Consider the following 19999-nt stretch of genomic DNA (forward strand, 5'->3'; position numbering starts at 1 on the left):
GGGGAAAACCTCAGTTCCTAGAGATGGACCAGATGAGGACTTTTGCTTCAAATGGGAAAGGAGAAAACCTCAGTTCCTAGAGATGGACCAGATGAGGACTTCTGCTCCAAATGGGAAAGGAGAAAACCTCAGTTCCTAGAGATGCTCCCAGAGATAGTCCTAAAGATGAAGATGAGGAGGACCCTTTGCTCCCAGGGAAGGCGGAGGGCCTCTGTTCTTTAAGATGAAATGCTCCCAGAGATGGGTGAAGAGAACTTTTGTTTCTGAACAGCTCAACCTTAAAATTGTACCCCGAAAAACTTCAAGAGTGGACCCTCAAAAGCAGTTGTGGGAAAAGCTGCAAGTCGGGGGAAGGGACTCACATGCGAGCAGAGAAACCTCTTCCTAAATGGACTGAACAGAGTTATTTGGAAGTGGGCGGCTGTCTCAGTGTGATACTGTTTTCATAGCATGAGCAAGAAGAGACTTCTCTTTTAAATGGACTGAACAAGGTTATTATGGAAGTGGTAACAGACTGAACATCTTAAGGGTTGTCTTTTTACATTGTCAGTGGGAGAAGGGAGGAAGGTGGGGGGGAGGAGGAGAGTTCTGAAGGTATGGCGTAATATTTTTTTCCCTCTTTTAGGTCTGTTAATAAACTTTATATTCTTTCAAGTTTGGTGCCTGCTTTGTGTTTCTCCTAATTCTTATCTCACAGAAGATAAACAGTAATGAGTATTTTGGACCAAACCACTACAGTATGAAAGCAGGATAAACCAAGTAGTACATAATACAATCTGTAGCGGGTTGGGTTTGTAACCAGGCAGAAACACCAATTTAGTGTAGTGGTTTGGCCCAAAATACTCATTACTTTACCTTCTGTGAGATGAGAATTAGGAGAAATGCAAAGCAGGCACCAATCTTGAAAGAATATGAAGAAGTTTATTAACAGACCTAAAAAAAGGGGAAAAAAAAATTATACCACCTTCAGAACTCTTCTCCTCCCCCCACCTTTCTCCCTTCTCTAAGTGACAGTGTAAAAAGACAACCCTTGAGATGTTCAGTCTGTTTACCACTTCCATAATAACCTTGTTCAGTCCATTTAGGAAGAGGAGGAGTCTCTCTGCTCGCATGTGAGTCCCTTCCCCCTACTTGCAGCTTTTCCCACAACTGCTTTCGAGGGTCCACTCTTGAAGTTTTTTGGGGTACAGTTTTAAGGTTGAGCCGTTCAGAAACAAAAGTTCTCTTCACCCATCTCTGGGAGCATTTCATCTTAAAGAAATCTTTGGGAGCATCTCTAGGAACTAAGGTTTTCTCCTTTCCCATTTGGAGCAAAAGTCCTCATCTGGTCCATCTCTCCCTGTCCAAACTTCTCATGAAATTACAGCTGCGTCAGCATCTGCCTCTCTCAGCGCAGGTGCTTTTGCTTGCGAGTTGAACACTCCACCCCCCATATCTTCATGAAATTACAACGGGATACTCTGATATATCATAGCTTCACAACAGACTTTCAGCTTTAAGCATCTCCTCTTTGTCTTCCTTCAGGTTTTCAGCTCTTCACAGCACTGAAAGTGTTAATCTCACCTCGGCCTTGCAGCTGGAATGTGGCTTATTGCAGTGGAGAGGGCGGGGAGCCAAGCCGCTCCGTCTCCCCACAGCAGGGCTCGGAGGGGCGGGTGGGGTGGTCCGCGGCTGGAACAGGGCCCATCGGCTCCAGGATGGCCGTGGCCTGGCCTGGCCAGCCCGAGCAGGGCCTGGGCCGGGCCTGTTGGCCCCTCACACAGGGCCTGGAGCCACCTGTCCCAGCACCAGAAACGAGAGAGAGAGGCTCTGCCTTGGAGTTTCTATTCTTAAGTGTGGATCACAGAGGTGGTCACAATTTTAAGTGGCTTAGAGAATTGTCCATATTCAAACTGGCCATCTGATAGGTTCTGTTAGGTCATAGAGGAAGCTGTAAGCACTCCTTTGCAGGAACATCACTTCCGAGACTATGCCTGCTAACCCATGACACAATCCAAGGCAGAGAAAGGACAAGAAGGGAAGCTTCACATCAAAGGTGGACTATATCTTTGCAGCTAGACTGCTCTGACTTCTGTAAACCATTCCAGTCACACTAGAAATAATAATGCAGAAACCCTTTCCCTACACTTGCCTCATAAAGCCTTCCATTGGGCTTTAGTTTGCAGAGCTGGGAAGAAAGCATGGGCCATTGGGAGAATCTTGCAGACCAAGTCAGCTTACATTTCAGTCTCAGGGGCCCAAGAGAGTGAGGAAATGAGCTCTTTTTTAAAGCCATTTGCAGAAATTTGCTTGTGTCTGTGTTGTTTCCTCCAAAGGGGCCAAATTAACAGGAGCAGGGCAGAGCTAAGCTTAGAGCTTTTACTTTAGATAAAAAAGTTTTGCTAAGGATGGCTTCTTCACTGGATGTGGAGAAACACTATAAATACAGAACTTTCCCAAAACTGTGGCTACAGCCAACACTTACCTCATAGCACATTGGAGGAGCTGTATTTTCAGATTAGAAAGGCAAATTTGGTACCTTACTCTGAGCTAGCACTGCCCTTACTTATATGAACAATGGAATTCCTCTGGAGTCCAGGCTCACAGCCTTTAAAACTAGAACAGTGCTTACAAGTCTACTTGGACACTTGCATGAGTAAATATATGTGTACACTGACAGAGTGGTTACGACAGCATAACGTTGGGCACTCATTCGTGTCACAACAGCTGGTTCAAGGCTTTGTTCACCTCTCTGGTTTTTAAACAGGCTTTTGGGGGAGTAGTGTTTATATTCTGTGTATTCAAATATAGGCAATTGATTTTGGCTCATGTTTTGTTAATTGTCCTTAGGTCTGAACCTCTAGGAAATTGATAGCAAGATAAATACTAACTAAATGACAGATTTTTAAAAGTTAATTATGGGGTACAATTGGATAAATATTATTTAAATAAAGAGAAATTATGGCAGAATCTCCTTATCCTGCAGAGAGGAATTTCTGAAACCTTGAAAAAAATGTTTTCTTCATCAGTCCTTTCAGGTTTAGCCTTGTATATACAACTCAATTCTTAACTGATTATAACATAAGCACCTGGGATCCTTTTCCATCACCCCAGGAAACAGATTAATCATTTAGACCCAAGTTGTCTGAGAGTGAGGAGTACAGTATTCAGAAGAAAGAAAGAGTAGAGGACTGAGGGGGTTTTATAAGAGACACATTTTCTGCACCTTTTCAGGTGCTTTCATGTATTTGCATGAACACACCTAATCTGTCCCAGGATTTGTTTGTCTAACTAGGTTTCAGATTAGTTTTACTGTAGAAAGTTTCAGACCGGGATATAGCTTCCCATCCTTGACACACCCCTGAAATGTACAGTGAGACAGCAGTGTATAATTCTGAGCCTTTTGAACAGCTAGCCTGTCAAACCTACCTTTCTTTACCATAAAGCTAATCCCCATCTGAGTTTGTCAAACTTTGGTTATCTCAGTTTGGCCTAAACTCTCCCCCACCTGGTGGGCTGCGTGCAGCACCAGGAACACTGGAGTGGGAGCAGCAGTGCCTGGAGCTCTCCCAGGTTTGTGTAGGGGGTCAGCTGGAAAACAGCCAGAATCTGTGGGTCAGAACTAAGGAATGCAAAGATTGTAAAATATTAACTCCTTGCTTTCCTGTAACTCTGGAGAAATTCCCTGCTGAGGGGTTCAGCTGTAGGCCAGAGAGTGTGTGTGGCCACAGCCCAGTCTGAGCACCCCCTGTGGCTGGTGCTTCAGCTCAAATCCTTTTGTGGTTCTCAGAGCTGCAATGGATCCCCTCAGGTTTGTTGAGCCCTTGCCTGTTTTTCAACTAACTCTGATCATTAAATGGAATTGGCCAGACAGCCCCAGGAAACACGGTATGAAACATGGGCTCACATCTAGGATGGTTAGGGAAGAAGAATGGAAATACATTTGTTTCCTCAGAGAAAGAAGGAGAAATACTTTTTTTAGAGTTGATTAGCCAACATCTTTTGTTTATCTCACCATTGTTGCATGTTGTGGTCTGACTGAGGAAAGAAAGGGAAAACCTTAAATGACTATCACAAGTTAAGACAATGTAAGAAGATACGGACCCAAGCCTCTTTAGACCTTTAGAGATTGCTACCTTATAATAAAGTGTAAAAAAAGGTTATTTTCTTTGTTATATGTTTTATCTAGGCAGGAGTTTGCCTAGGAATATTCAACACTTGGTGCTTCTCTGCATGTTGGTAAAATTGTTCTTTAGTTTCGAGGGTACAGGGGTTTTTGTCTGGTCCCTCTTTGCTGGAGGACCTTTTGCTGGAGGACCTTTTGCTGGAGGACCTGTATTTCAGTGTACGTCTTGTGTATCAGAGTTCAGATATACTATCAGCTTTTCTGATGGAATTGCTAGATAACTAACAAGACACATTTTTCTTGGAAGTAACTGGAAAGAATGAGTCTCACTGAGACTACAAAATCATTTCTTCAATCTTTCAACTGTAAACCTAGATTTCCAGATAGCAATTTTAAATATTTTAGAAACATTCTTTCTGTCCTGTGTTTAGAGAAATCCTTCTTAAGCTGGATAAAAGTATACTCAGTGTGAAAATTCACTCCAACCAAACCCAGAACAGTTTCTTAATGTTCTGTATCACAAAAATTATGTGAGTAGAGGGATATTATACATTTGTCCAAGTATTTGCTTTCCTTGACTCCATACACTGTTTCTCGAGAATTATTTCTGCTTACAAAAGAAGTGGTGAGACAGATAAGGAGCTACAACTGAGGCTGGTGAACATTTTACTGGTAAATGAGCAACATATGTTGGATGCCCTCCAGCACCACTGTTCACAATGCTTTTTTGTCAAGGTATTTTCTTTGAAGAGTATGAGGTTGTCAAAGCAAAGTATTAAGACTGAGTGAATCTGAAGTGGATAGATTAAATAAGTGCTGCCTGCTCTCTTTTCTCTTTTTTTTCCTGTTTATTTTATTGTACATAGACTTGATCCATGAGTTAGGAGGAGTCCTGTGTTTTCTGTCAAGCATGAGCCTCAGCCTTAGTGACAGAAATGGCATGAAACTTTGTTGTGTACTGGAGATAACTAATTTGTCAGTTTATTTGATGGGACTCTTGTTACAGAGTTTGCACCCCTCCCTTTTTTTAACTCTTATGGTTTTGAAACTTTTTGTTCGAATTCTAATCTATCTATTTATCCTGATCTATTTTTTCCATTAGTCTAGTTTGTCAAGCTTGTGTCTAAAGGCAAATGAGAGAACAGTGCTGTCACTTTTAATGAATGAGAGAACTAACCTGATCTTAATATAAATGAATGCTAAGAAATTGAAAGAATTATTGTTACATTAAGAGTTACACCTGGTATAAATTCAATTATCTATCACCTCTAGCTGTAACCTGTATAACAGCAAGCTATGACATGACAAGTTCTGAAGGCCCCAAATAACTATTAAAAGGCAACTGTGGGAATATATCTGATTTTAACACAAGAGGAAAATGGCACAGAGAAAATGAATGAATGAAGTTACTTCTGCACAGTAAATAATTAAAAAGCTCAGTCACGAAGCTCATTAAACTGAACAAGATTTTATAATCCACGTTTCCTAATAAAACAGTTACTAATAGTTGTTGTAAAGAAAAAAACTATGGTAACCACTGTACCTAAATGTAGGGGAAATATTCTTTCAGTCTTGGTGAATGTTGATTTCTCAAGTAACACTTATGTGGCAGTACATGCATGTTTTTTGTATGAATTCCTTACATTAGACAACATAAGTTTGTTTATAAACTGATTATGGCATACAGACTTGGGTCCTATACAGTTTGGATGTAGGATTCTTGTGTTAAAGGTTATTTTCTGTTAAACCATGACACTGCTATAAGTAAGATTCCTGAATAAGAATCATACTCCATGGATTTTGAGGCATCTTTCTTAAAAAGCTTCTCTGCCAGGGAAATCAATGTTATTTATGTTCTACTGTCTGTTAGATCCTGTTGTACTGAGCCCAGTGTGAGCAGCACGTCACTCAGTGGGACCCTCTGGAATACAGAGCTACGCATTGTGAGGGCTGATGCCACTAACTGGTACCATGTGATGGGCCATGAAAAACAGCTTATAAAGGCTGCGCAGAAAGACACCATGAAGGTGACAAATTCAGCTTTTACTTTGACATTTTAGAACTTTAGTGAAGACTTTATTACTAGATTTTGGTAAGCTCAATTTGTGAGATATATATTGAGAGATATAATGTATGGATGCAGACATCCCAGCCCTAGTTTTTTACCATGCAGCTGAATGTGAAAACTGTTGGTCTTTCAAGAATAATTTCTGGAATTCCAGCATATTCTTATTTCAGTCTGTGTTCTGGGGTTCTTGGCACTATCATTTGCTTATACTGTTTTTTTAAAACTTTACAGGTCTTACAAAATATTTTTTTAAGTAACTTTAGTCCATACAAATACTTGTTATTTGACAACTGAGGGTTTTTTTCCAAAATTATTAAGCTCTTCAAAATAATAAGGAACGTATAATATACTAAAATTTTGTGGTAATTTTCTTTCAAATTATGTTTGTTTGTAAAAAAAAAGAGAAGATTTTTTTCTTTTGGGTCATTCTTTTCATGCTCTAACCTCTGGATGTCTGACAACAGTACTGCAGTTGAAGTTTCTAATGCTCAAAGAGGTAAAAACATTCTTGCAGCACCCAGGGAAGGGGGTGAACATAGACCTTGGGAATGACAAGTGGAAAGGAACTGGTCCTTTGATTGATTTCTTGAGTCTTGTGCATGGTTTGAAAGCCTGGCAATATTGACACTCCTATACAAGCTCTGCACTTGCCATGAGGCATCAGGCCCTGCCTGGCTTTTGCTTGCTGTGTCTTTTTCTAGCCCCTGTGATCTCTGCCCCCATATGACTTGTGTCATGTACAGACAAGAAGCGTGAGTAAGAGTAGCTAAAGCACTGCGCTGAGGAGAGCATATTTACCACTTGTGCTACTCGGTTACTGCCCAGCTCCGACACAGCTTCACGGTGCTTTCACTGAGTCCTCAAGCACTGGCACATTTTCTGTGCGGTGACAACAAAAACTAACCAAAAATCAGGGGCTTGTCTTCTCCCTGTTTCAACAATCTTGAGTAAGTGATCATACTGGTAGTAAGAAGAATGTTTTAAAAGGAAAGTAAGGCTTTCAAGTTGAGAGATGTCACTGAATAATTATTTTTTGTATTTCTGCCCACATGATGGCAGTGTAAGTTAATCCAAATGAAGAAAATAATAAAAAAATTATAGCTTTACAACAATAGAATTCTGTTGCGCTCCCCCCAAATCTAAAAAGCTATGAGAAGTTTTCAAATATGACCAGTTATGAAAGGATAACTCTTTTTATTGTAAAAGCCCCAAAGACTTAAGAAGTGGTAAAGCAGTGCTTCATGCAAGAACCACATGTAGCTAATTCTGAATGGGTATGGAATGGTGCTGCGTTATAAATAAAAGTGGTCAGTAAAGCTTTGTTAGTCATGCTTGTCTTAATCATTTGTAGTCAATAAAGTCATTGAAGTATAATTGCCACTCCCTGGCATCGGTTTTGCAAGTGCAGAACTGGAGGTTTGAGACTGCACGGGCAGCTGGATGCTGAGTGTTTCATCTCTGGTAAAAGCATAGAAAGTCTAAACAGACAGACTATTGAGATACCAGCGGCAAAAGAAGTTAGGCATTCCTTCAGAAGGATTATAACAGGAACAAGATCTATTGAATTTTTCAAGCTCTTCATCTAATTGTAAGTTGAATCAAGAGCGTTTGAGTGTGTGTGTGTGGGGGGGTTCTGAGTGTGTTTACTGGGTGAAATCAGAGAATTTTGTCAGTAGTCACAGATAAAGCTTTTAATGTTAAAAAAGAAAAATAAAAAACCACAAACCCCTAGATACAACCCAACAATAAACACTTCTGAACTTTGACATATCTGTAAGCACATGCTATTTTTTTTTTAATTTTCTGTGCACTGTAATTTAAAAGTCTAGTACACTTAATTTTAAACTTCAACCTCTTCCTTCATGTCAACTTCAGATAAGAAAACGCCAATAGCTGAACTGTGTGCTTTCAACAGCAAAAAGATTAATCAGTTACTCAGGTCAGTCCAAATGCAAGAATAAGAGGCATCTATGAAGCCCATCATGTTCCTTTGGGTTAGGTCTCAGATGTGTGACACCTGCAACCAATTTACCTCCTGATCAGATTACAGAACATGTGAGCACAAGCAACACCTTTTCCTTTTCCTTGCTTTTTTGAACTCAGAGTTCAGTCTTAAACAGATGTGATTTTCCCCTCCTTTTCCCTGATGGTGTATAAATGAGGAATTGCAGCAGTTCTGTTTTGCTTGTGCAGCTTTGTTTCTTGAATAAGTTGGACTTCTTGATGTCTGAAGACTTGTATGGCATGTACATGCAGATATGAAGCTAAAAAAGTGGGAACTGAAGCAGCTAAAATACCAGAGTAAGTAATCCTTTGCTCTGTTTGTTTAGCATAGCTGAAGTTTTTTTGTTTCTCAGGTTGTAGAATATTGTAGAGTGCTAGTCCTTTCTGACTTCTGTGACTACCATGGCTAATGAATCTTCTTATAATGCATCTCTTTTATTTGCTACTATTGATAACGTGATGTAAATCCTTGCTCTCATTATTTATACTTTATAGGTACATAGGAACTTATTGTGGCGTGCTACATTCCCATATGTTTGGAGTTACCACTCAAGTTATACCTAAAAATAAACCCCCAGAGGTACTGTGGTAACTCATTCCTATGTCTACATATGACTGGTACTACTAATGGGAGAAGTCCTGACATCTTCAGTGTCTAGGGAGTTTTCTGACCCCATAATTCCCTTAAATTTGATCAAATGTTTGTTTTGTTTTACCCTTACTTACCTCTATTCTTTTGGAACATCTCACTTTCTTCTCAGTAGGTAGCCTACAAATCGTACTTCCAGAAATTGCCTATCAAAACTTCATAAACGTGTTTTTCCTCTGTTCTCTCATCCCACACCTTGTATAAAAAAAAAATCTCGATTTCCTACCACATACTCTTCTGCACAGCCAGGTCAGGAGTATTTAATGACATTGCTCTCACACATTTTACTGTACTGATCTATTATTCCATCAGGAAGTTTTCCCATTAATTCCACAGAATCACAGAATAGGTCAGGTTGGAAGGCATCACAGTAGGTTTTGTCCAACCTCCCTGCTCAAGCAGGGTCATTCCAGAGCACATTGCATAGGATTGTGTCCAGATGGCTCTTGAATATCTCCAGGGAGGGAGACTCCACACCATCTCTGGACAATCTGTTGCAGCGTGTGGCCACCTGCACAGGAAAGAAGTTCTTCCTCATATTCTGGTGAAACTTGCTGTGCATCAGTTTCTGCCCATTGCTTCGTGTCCTACTGTTTGACATCACCGAGCAGAGCCTGGCTCCATCCTCTGACACCTCACTTCAAATACTGACACACACTGACAGGGTCCCCGTCCCAGCCATCTCTCCTGGAGGCTGAACAGGCCCAGCTCCCCTCAGTCCATCCTCATAAGAGATGCTCCAGTCCCTTTATCATCTCTGTTACCCTCCACTGGACCCGCTCCAGGAGCTCCTCATCTCTCTTTGTCCTGAGGAGCCCAGGGCTGGACACAGCACTCCAGATGGGCTTCACCAGGGCTGAGCAGAGGGGCAGGGTCACCAACCTTGACCTGCTGGCAATGCTCTCCTTAGTGAACCCCAGGACACAATTGGCCTTCTTGCCCACAGGGCACACTCATGGGCACTTTGTTGTCCACCAGGTCCTTTTCCACAGAGCTGCTTTCCTGCAGGTCAGTCCTCGGCCTGTACTGGTGCATGAGGTCCAGGTCCCTCTGGAGGGATGCACAGCACTCTGGGGTACTGGCCACTTCTCCCATCTTTGTGTCATCAGCAAACTCACTGAGGGGCCATCTGCCCCTTTGCCCAAGTCATTGATGAGTAAATTAAACAATATTGGGACCAGTATTGAACTTTGGAGGACACCACCAGTGGCAGGCCTCCAACTAGACCCTGTGCCACTGATCACAGCCCTCTGGGATCTGCTGTTCAGCCACTTCTCAATCCACTGAAATGTCTGCTCATCCAGTCCACAGTCCCCAGGTTTGCCTATGAGGATGTTGTGAGAGAGTGTTGGAAGCTTTGCTGAAGTCCAGCTAGACAATATCCACTACTCTCTCCTCATCCAATTCAACTCATTTAAAATGTGTTATTTAGTAGAGTGCAGAGATTGTCCAAGACGAGGGTCTCCTGTGCTAGGCCCCATTCACGTGAAGAACAGGAATAAATGTCTTCTTTAAAGGGATTAATGTGAAAAAAAACAAAATTCAGATCTAGCTGCCACTAAAAGCTAGGTAAGAAAATAAGACTGCTGCAAATTAGGATAATGCCACAGTATCTTGGGATGGGCTGAGATAATGGGGGGAAAGTGTTCCAAAAGATAAATATGACAGAAAAAGGGATGTATTAAACTGAAGGGAAGGGAGACTGAGGAGAGCAAGCTGTTTCCTACACATTCAAAATGCAGCTGAAATTAATTTTAAAAAATATGTAAAGTTTTCAAAATGTCCAAGGTTCTTTATTTGTGATTATTCCTACTGCCTGATTTCTTTTTGTGCCTGGTTTCCAAAATGATTCAGAATTTGAATATTAATAACAATGTGAGAAGGCATAGGGAGGCTCCTCTACCCGTTTGAGTTCAGATTACTTCCCTCTTGTTTTTCCGGCGCTGGCAAGTAGAAATATGTGGGGGAAATTTACTTATCTAACTTCTCTTGGGTGTCTTTGGAGAGAGCCATCAGGGTTGCTCAGAGGAAGCAGATTGGTACAGGCATGTCAGAGAAAGCACTTGTGCTGCCTGAAATTCCTGGGAAGACGCAGCAGCAGAGGGATGTGAATTGTATCACACAATGTAAAAGAGAGACTGGATAGATCTGGATACAAACCTGCCACAAGCTTTGTCATTGCTGCATCTTCATCTGTGATCTGCAATTTTGTGTTTTCCAAAATAATGAGAGACAGATTCCTGTGGTAGTTTTCTATTCATGAGTATGGGAAAGGTGTGCTTCATGGGGCTAATTTAAAACAAAAAATTAAGGCTTAAAAAGATTTGTTTATTGATACAACTTTCTGGTGTGTAGGAGGCAATGTTCTTAGAGAATATAGTTAGGCATTTGAGCACCTCTGTATCATACCATACATGTAGTCTGATACCCAAGTTGCAGTCTTGTTTCCTTACCACATTTGTTCAGGCTGAAGCACTTCAAGATGCTGAAGTCGAACAAAACTGTTTCTTCCTTTGTGTCAAGCTGTATTTTACGTTCCTTCTTAGTTGTTTTCCTGTATTTAGGCTCTCTTACCATTAATAATATTCAAGCGAGTGCATTCTAGGTCATGTCTAAAATAAATTTTGTCTTCTATCTCTCTGTTAAACTGTCTGATAAAATTCCTAGTGCGTTATAACTTGCTGGAAGAAAACATAGAGATTACTGGATGTCCCATGACTTTGACAGAGGTTAGAGAGCCGTTTAACTGCAAGCTGCTGTTAAAAATTCAATGTAGTACATTGCAACCAAACTGTAATTAGACTGTAACAGTTCCTAGATTAGTTTGATCTCCTTTCAGTCCCTAGTGGGCAAAATCCTTGGCTATTGCTACAGCTGGTGTCAAAGAGTAGCCTGGAGCTCTCTGGCATCCACTGGGATTTCTTTTGTATAGACTTCCTGCCCTGCCCCCACCAACAACTAGCCTAGCAAGCCAACAGGATGTTTCTGGAACTAAGGAGTAGCTAGGACATTGCTGTTTCTCCTGTTATCCAGTGCATGGGTGTGTCTGGAAAAGACTATTAATTGGCTGTTCTTTTGCACAAGGCATTCTCAGCTGCAGAAATATCCCTTTATAGGCCTCTGCTTGCTTATGTAGTTCAGAGAGGCCTGGGGGCTTCTTTGACCTAGTTCCCTGTAAAGATTAATGGGAGTACTGCTCTCAGGCTCAAAGAGTGCCTTTGTTTGTAGTTTCCACTAGCACAGTGGAGAGATCTGGCTTTGGTGGGCTTGATATGGAGAAAGTGATAGCTCCGACTGTCTTGCTCCCAGTGGTGACACCTTTCAGATAGAAGTTCTCAGTGCTGGAGTTGATGGCACAAGTTTCACTATAGCATCCACTAGAAGAGCAGGATGTCTACGGCCCTAAAGTTCTTCTTTATCCCCATGTCAATTCAGAATTTGGGTGGTTTTCTGCAAGACAAAAGCAGAATGTTTAGTTAAGACGCAGGTCAACAAAGAGCAATCAGTAGGTCAAGTAACGAGCCCATTTATGAATTAATAAAGAACTCTCAAACATTTGATATAAATTAAAAGTATCTTTATCCAATGCTGTTAATAATGAGAAAGCCTGACTTTTCTTAACTGGTTGTGCTGGCTCCAGGCGTACTGATTGGTTTATGTGTCCAGGGTGCGATGACAGTTTTAGCATTCTTTATGGAAACAGTATTTCCATGCAGAAATAATGATGCAGAACTGTAAAATAATAGAAGGTGAAGCTTCTCTTGATTTTTCTTGATGAAACTGTGGCATGGACACAGAGTATGTAGCATTTTCCTATAAAAAGCTCATTATGTTGTGAGTGAAATAATATTTCTAAAGGATCATGATAATGTTAACATCTAATATATATTTGTTGTTTCTTCAGTATTTTTAAATTTTTAACAGCATCTTAAATGTAACTTGTGCAGTGGCCTTCCAAAAATGGGCATCCCTTGTAAATAATACCTGACTATTGTTGTCATTCTCTTAGATTGCCCTAAGAATACAAGTTGGTAATGGTACTAGAGTTTAAAAAGTCAACATTTCTTTAAATATTTTTTGCAAATAATAATCTTTATGTCTTGAAGGGCAGAGAAATCTAAGATGCAAATGTTTGAGACAGGAACTTGGTGGTTAATGGAAGAGTATGTTTTTCTGGGTTAGAAATTCCAGAAATTACAGATAAACAGTAGTTGGTCTTGCTCAGGCCAAGTATGAAGCTTTAATTCTACTCCACCGACATTCACGGAATTGCAATGTTGTAAGTTTTTGTTTCTCTTTGGCATGAAAAAGGAATACAGGCCAACTCTAGGGTACCAGTCTCCTAAACAGCCAACATAGTTTTATTGCCAAACAGAATTATGTTGTCATTAATATTTAGATATTCTGTTTATTATGAAGGGTGTGATGGTCCTGACTGCATTATACCCTTGGCTACCTTTTTCCCTTTACTTTGGCACTTTTCAATATAACTTGTTACAGAACAGTCAAATGTGACCAAAAAAGTAGGAGTTTAGAGATTGGCATTGATTCTTAGTGTTTAACTATTCTCTTGGTGGGTGGAAAATCAATTATATTAAACATAAAGTATTTCGATGCTGTCAATTTGGTCTAAGACAGAGCATAAACCTTTCTTATTCTGCCATATTGAGGTTAAATCTTGCAAAACAAAACAATCCATGTTACTCTGTGTCGCTCAGGTACCTGACCATCACAACAGGATTGTTCTATTTAAAATGTGGTGCCTCATAGCTGCAGTATGACTTTTTTTCACATCACTATGTCCTTGGAGCAATGCTGCATGAAGCAACAAGATGCAATGAATTTTTCTCATGAAACAGATTTGTCACATGAGTTCATGGCCATGCTGAAAGGCTGGCCCATGTTCATTCTCTTAGCAGCATAAATCTGGTATAATTAGAAAGTCAAGAGTGTCACGTCAGTTTATGCTGCTGATTGTGTAGTCTCCAAACACAAATTTAATTGGACTAAAACAGTTGCAATCAGAAACAACATATTGCTCTTGGCTCCTCAGGTTGATAAGGGGCAGGTTGGGACTGACCTGTGAAGGTGTGCCTTGGTCAACAGCCTTAATAACAGCATCCCGTGGACAAAAAAAGGAGAGCTATCTCTCTGGCACTGCAGTGGAGCTGGTGTCTGGCACTTTGTGTATGTATAATAAAATATCCTCATCTCTCCATATAGCAGCTGCACTGCATGAGAAGTAGTTCGCTGAATTTACTTTTAACAGTGTTTTGGTTTCACTGTGAAATGCACCCACACACAGTTTTACGGGAATGTCTGTCTTCCAGTTAGGCAGAGTAGTAACTAAAGAATTCCCTTCTCCCATTACCCCTGCCCAGTGGGGGAGGACAGTTTATATACAGCAGGATCTTTTTTATGTCGATCTGTAGGTGGAAGTGCCCTGCAGCCAGACGCTGGTTCTATGAGGAAACTTAAGCAATAAAAATATTTTATGCTTTTACCTACCCCATCATTCAAGAAAGATATTTCTGCAGGTGTGAAGTGGCTTCTCCAGCAAAGCTTCCTTCAGAGGCAGAGTAACAGGAGAGATGTTTGGCACTGTGAAAGAAGAGGTCAGATGGCTTACAATGTCTTTTCAGATCTGCTATGTTTTCTGTGCTACTTTGTGCCAATACATGACATTCCCATTGATTCAAGATAAGAGGATAATTGCACATTATAAACATTGCAGTTGTGGCAATGAGAATTTACTTGTAAGACCTACAAATTTGGGGCTCCCACTTAGAAAACGAAGACAAAAGCATGGAATATAAACAGCCAAAAAATTTGTTACTCGAAGGAATGCTCTGGAGATGCTCAGTGTCTTATCTGAGATGTTAATGAAGTATTAAACAGTTATTTCTTACAGTCAATCAGAATGAAATCTAATCCAATGCAGAAACGAGTCCCTGTACTTAGGAACAGGACTACACAGAGGTAATTTGGGTGGTTCATGGACTTGCTAGTGAGCCAGGGTTTAGGACTGGATCATGTCAGTTGGATCTACCCCTGTCAAAAGAGAGAAATGGTAACTCTGTCTACCGTTGAATTAAAGCATACAGAAATTTGTCTCTGAAGCAAGGTAATTGCCAGGATGGCTTAAGCCTGATTGTCACAAACCCACACCCTACACTTACTATCTAAATTTTCCTGTTGTTGCATTTGTAAAGAAGGTAAAAAATGGCAAATAAAGAATAATTTTTTCACGCAGCTGTGTGCATAGTGTACAGTCATAACTACTCCTCAGTTTTCCGCACTGACTGCAGAATAGCAAAAAACCCTTCTGTGTAAATGAGTCAGTCTTGGAGAACTTGTGTAGTTATTGACCTCTCACACCTTGTTTGTTCCATTTTAATCAGCTCTAGCAGGAACAATGTTTCATCATAGACATACAGGAACCGTTCTTAAAGGACCAAAGCTCAAATGTTTATTTCTAGCACAGCTTATAAGTGGCAAGTTTTTCAAAAGTTTTTGGGGTGCCTAGTGTTTGTTGAGTAGCTGCAGACTATGATGCTTCATGTCCTCAAATAACACTCCTCTGAACTGCTACTTGTAGAAGGCTACAGTCAACTGAGAAAGGAGAAAAAGAGGAAAAATCATATCTTCTATGACTTAACTTTTGGCCAGAAATGGTGTCCTATACCGATTGCAGGCAATGAATATCAATGAGCCATGGCAGTCATCCATTAGCCAGATGTTAGTGCAGTAATGCCTGAACTGCCCAGGCTCTGTCGTAGGCACTGCAAACCAAGACTGCCTGGCTTACCCAGGAAACTTCTTTGCAGAAGGAGCATGGTGCTTCTACTTATTTTTAAGAAGGCTGAGATGTCAGTTTGATATTTTTAGCTCTCTTTTTTGTTGTTTCTTTCTCCCCATCAGAACGCAGTAAAAAATTTCCTAAAATATTCAAAATAGTACTTTCTCTGCATTTCCTTCCCTTAGCCTTTCCTCCACCCCAGCTACCTCTTTCATTACAGGAGTATTTGAGGGGAAATGTTCTCTTCTGCTCTGTTGGGTTTTCCACCAAACTGCTTAGGACATGTCTAGAACAAAGAGAAGCCCCTTGACTGTTTCTTCCTAAAAGTGCTGTCTGGGATGTTCTGTGTCTGCTGCTGCTGGAGTGGTTGTAGTTTCACAGTCACTGCAGTGTTTTTGGTAGGTGTGTGCTGGTCCCTACGGCTCATAACCTGGCCCCAGAGGCATTAGTAGGAAGTAAATGTCTGAACTCTTCCACACACTGTGTGGCTTGAGCATCCATTTACAGCTGTGCCATGCCTGGGAGATGCTGCTAACCATACTGATGAGATCTGGTGATTCACCAGTTGACTAAATGCTATGTAGGTGGAGAAAGAGTGATGTGGGAGACAAAGCTCTAAGACAGTGGATTTCTTGGACAAAAACCAATTCATCAGAAACCAGACTGGCTTAGTGCTGGGACCTGGTATGATTGCTGTACACAGCTGATGTAACAGACATTCTTCAGCTACCTGTGTGGCGTGGGGAAACAAATTGGGTTCACAGGGAATGGCTTGCCCGCACAGGAGAAGCAGAACATGTAGTTGTTTATACTATCACACAGATGAAGTAAACACTCAGTACCTGACTACTGATCTATGACAAATTTGAAATGCCTTACTTTTGGACTGGGTCTTTAAATGGAAAAAATATCCTACCCTGCTTGTGGGAAACTTCATGTTATTTTAATTTCTCCTTTCTTTAAAATAATTCATCATGCTGATTATACAGGCTTACTAAACTTCAGATGGCATGAATCTTCTTTGGTGCTTATTCTCAAGCTTGTCAAATCAAAAACAATGCTTTTAAAAGTTCTAAACAGTAACATTCCTCAATAAACCATTTCTAAATGACACAGTGAACATGAAAAATTGGAACACTAATGAAATCTTTTCTGCATGTTAAGGCATTTGAATAAAATTAACTTTATTTTTTTAACTGGGAATTACTTCTGCCTGCTTCCTTTTAGTTAAGGTTGACTTAAATAAAAAGTCAAGTTTGTGTTTTAGTTTTGAACAGAATTTATATAGTGACATTTGCTTATCCTCATATGAAACTGAGTTATAAAACACAGAAACAGTGCATAAAGGTAGTGGGAAGAACACAAAGCTTCTTTTGAGAGAAATTTATTATGATGCATATTGGTTTTACTTCACTGAGATAAAGTCAAACCAAAAAATCTTTAAAATGAACAGATAATTTTGCCTGCAATGATTCTTTTTACCAATTTTCCTCGTATTATCTCCCGTCCCCTAATCTAGACAGAGATTATGGCCTCACTACTTTAAGATACATTTTAAAAAGCTATTTACTTTTCCATATTTATTTTAATATAAATATTTCTTGGAAAGATGAAAAGAGTCCTTCACATGACTTAGTGCTTTTAGGTTCTGACTGGAACATGAAAATGCAGAAATCAAGACATGGGATTTAATTACAATACTCCTACTGAGCTCTGGGTCATAACTTGTACAGTGCTGTTATGACTTCTGTATTTACTCTCCACCTACAAAGTGTTGTCTTGGGGAAATGGACCACCTGCAGAATAAGTGCTGTTAAAGGGAGGTAGTAATGCTGGTTTTGCTTCCATTTTTTTAGGTGCTCACATAATTTGCTTGCATTTTTACTGATCTTTTTCCCTGACTAATGAGATGTATCACACTGTTATGCCTTCCACCAAAGTATTTGGTCCTTGTGGAACTTTCAAATCTCTATTAAACTATTGTTTTACCAATTTACAACCTTTTATGTGCCTTAAATCTATTAGAAAGCTCCCAGTTTTTTCTTAGCCAAGCTTGGGGATTTCTGTCCGTATCAACCCTAATCCCAGCCTCCACCAGCATTAAGTCTTGTCCTAGACCTGTGGCCACTTCAGCACTGTGATATGAATCACTGAATTTCACAACATTATCTCTATTCCCACCTTAAACCATGCAACATAGTAACTTAAGAACTTCTGCGCACATGGGACATAATCCAATTCCCAAGTGATTCCCAGTCTTCATCCTATCTATTGGCACTTCTAAAATTTATTTTCAGCTATATTTGAACTGAGCTCTCATTCTAAATATATTGTTAGTGCTCTGACTTAAACTGTGGGATTGAATAGTAAGAATTGCTCTTGTCAATGCATTTTGATTTCTGTTAATTTTAAGTTTATGGACTCCTAGGCCTAACCCTAAACATCTGCATCAGTTCTAGTGTTCAATCTGCTTTAAGACCCCTGTAGAATGAAGTAATTACTTCTGTTCAGGGGATCAAGATGCTTTATACTCTAAGTCTAGTTGAGCCTGAAAATGGTTTTAACCCCTCCGGATGCCAGACTTTACCATGAACTGTGTCCTATCTCTAGTATCTATCTAAGCTGCCCAGAGCCTCCTCCAAGCAACTCAGCTCTTCTCACAGGCTGGGCTCTCTTAAACAGCAAATCTTAGCCCTATTTCTTTTCTGTCTATATATTATGTCTTAAATCACTTGTCTACTGCACATGGCCTTTGCAGTGATTCAAAAGGCCTTGCTATAAACACAGTCCTTCATCTGATCCTATCCCTGCTGTTACCTCTAGCTTTAACTTCTGATGGGACCAGCTCTTTCTCTCTAAGTCCTCTAAATTTAAATTGAGGGTGACAAGGTTAATCCAACTGGTATTAGAAATTCAGGTATATTCTGCTTCACCTGACTGCAGACTTTCTAGGTCCTGGCACATCTTCAGTACATCTCCAAATGTCTGCTGCCTTGAATTCTTTTATTACACAAAGAAAACATGCATAATAGGAAAGTGCTGGATTTGAAATTAGCTCAAACTTTTGAATTCTAACTCTGGGAACAGAAAGGGCATTTCTGCCAAACTACTTTGGGTGGGTAAATTTCCATAACTTATACAACTTTATTGATATTTTTCAGTTATCTCTTGGGTTGTTAATTTTTCCCACATTCTTTTGTTATCCTTGATCTCTTGAAACTGAAAAATGATATCCATGAGGATCCATGAGTGGAGGTCTTAAAGATTGTTTCAAAAGACTTTATCACTCAGAGATTTACTTTTCCTCTTTGTGTAAAAGGCTATAATTATGGATCATTTGAACCTTCAAAGGAAGATTTATATATCAGAAAAGTTATATGCAGTACTTTGGCATGGTAATAAATTATTTTGTAAAGAAACACACTAACCAGATTTTTTTTTCCTGTTGGCTGCAGTTTTTCTGCTGAGAGGCATGACATTATGGGTCTCATAATGCTGAAGTTCTAAGCCAGCTCTTCCTTGCTTTCTGAGGCAGCTGATAATTTTTTTTTATTACCCTGTTGCCTTTGGGTTTTCTGAGCATGGGCTTTATGGAAGATGACAACTAAAAGGCAGTTTATATCTTGGAAATTCAGGAGACAACTTTTTGGTCAAGAGTGCATCTACCACTTCCTTTGACAAAAAGGATTCAGCTTATTTTCTTCATAACAGGTATTATGCTTTTCCAACTTAGAGCACAATCTTTGTTTAAAAAAAAACTTAAAAACAAGTCCTTGGATTATTGGTTATGAGTTGAAATTATTTGACAGTAGGTCCTCTAGGCATTTGAATGAACAAGCTCTTATGATCTTCAGGGACTGAGGAGAGGGGGTCTCTGAAGGGAGGGTGGTTGTAATTTTTGCTAAAACTCCAGATAGATGGACCCATTGGCCAGACTTGAAAGCCTTTAGGTCCCTGAAAAAAACCAGTTGTTTTGTTCTGCCTGGTGCCCAGGCAGACTGCAGCCTCCAGGTGCTGATAAAATCCCCAAATATATCTGAGTACATTAAAGGAAAATATTTAGGGGTAGGTGGTTTCCTTTTACATGAAGAAAAAATATTTTGTGGATACAACTGCTAAGTGTCCACTAAGTTCCTGAGGATTTCAATGTTGAACATCACTTATATAAGGTTGGTTGATTTTTTATGTGTATGTTTGGGTTTTTGGTGTTTTTTCGTGGTTTATTTTCCCTCCTCAAAACAAAGGAAACATTTTGTTAGACATGCACACCAATTATTTTAAAAAATCTTGTTAATATCAAATGTATGTGCTCTAGGTGAGGACTAAAAAAGTCTCACTTAAAGAGCAAACTTAGAGACTTCCTTTTCCTACATA

At 40.0% G+C, this 19999-nt stretch overlaps 2 long non-coding RNA genes across 3 annotated transcripts in view; both read left to right on the plus strand.

Annotated features, from left to right (window-relative positions):
• Window positions 1–1407, plus strand: part of LOC121668160 — a 2093-nt gene extending 686 nt beyond the window's left edge. The window contains exons 2-3 of one of the 2 annotated variants that reach the window (XR_006017278.1): window positions 323–324; window positions 1392–1407. This is a non-coding gene — a long non-coding RNA (uncharacterized LOC121668160). The remainder of the gene's footprint in view (window positions 1–322; window positions 325–1391) is intronic. The other variant, XR_006017277.1, reaches the window with a different exon arrangement.
• Window positions 1–19999, plus strand: part of LOC121668161 — a 37925-nt gene that overhangs the window by 8833 nt on the left and 9093 nt on the right. The gene's annotated exons all lie outside the window — the stretch shown is intronic.

This window comes from Corvus kubaryi, unplaced genomic scaffold (genome assembly GCF_017639235.1).
Source record: "Corvus kubaryi isolate FWS band 111438036 unplaced genomic scaffold, C.kubaryi_AGA036_p1.0 37384, whole genome shotgun sequence".
NCBI classification, from domain to species: Eukaryota; Metazoa; Chordata; class Aves; order Passeriformes; family Corvidae; genus Corvus; species Corvus kubaryi.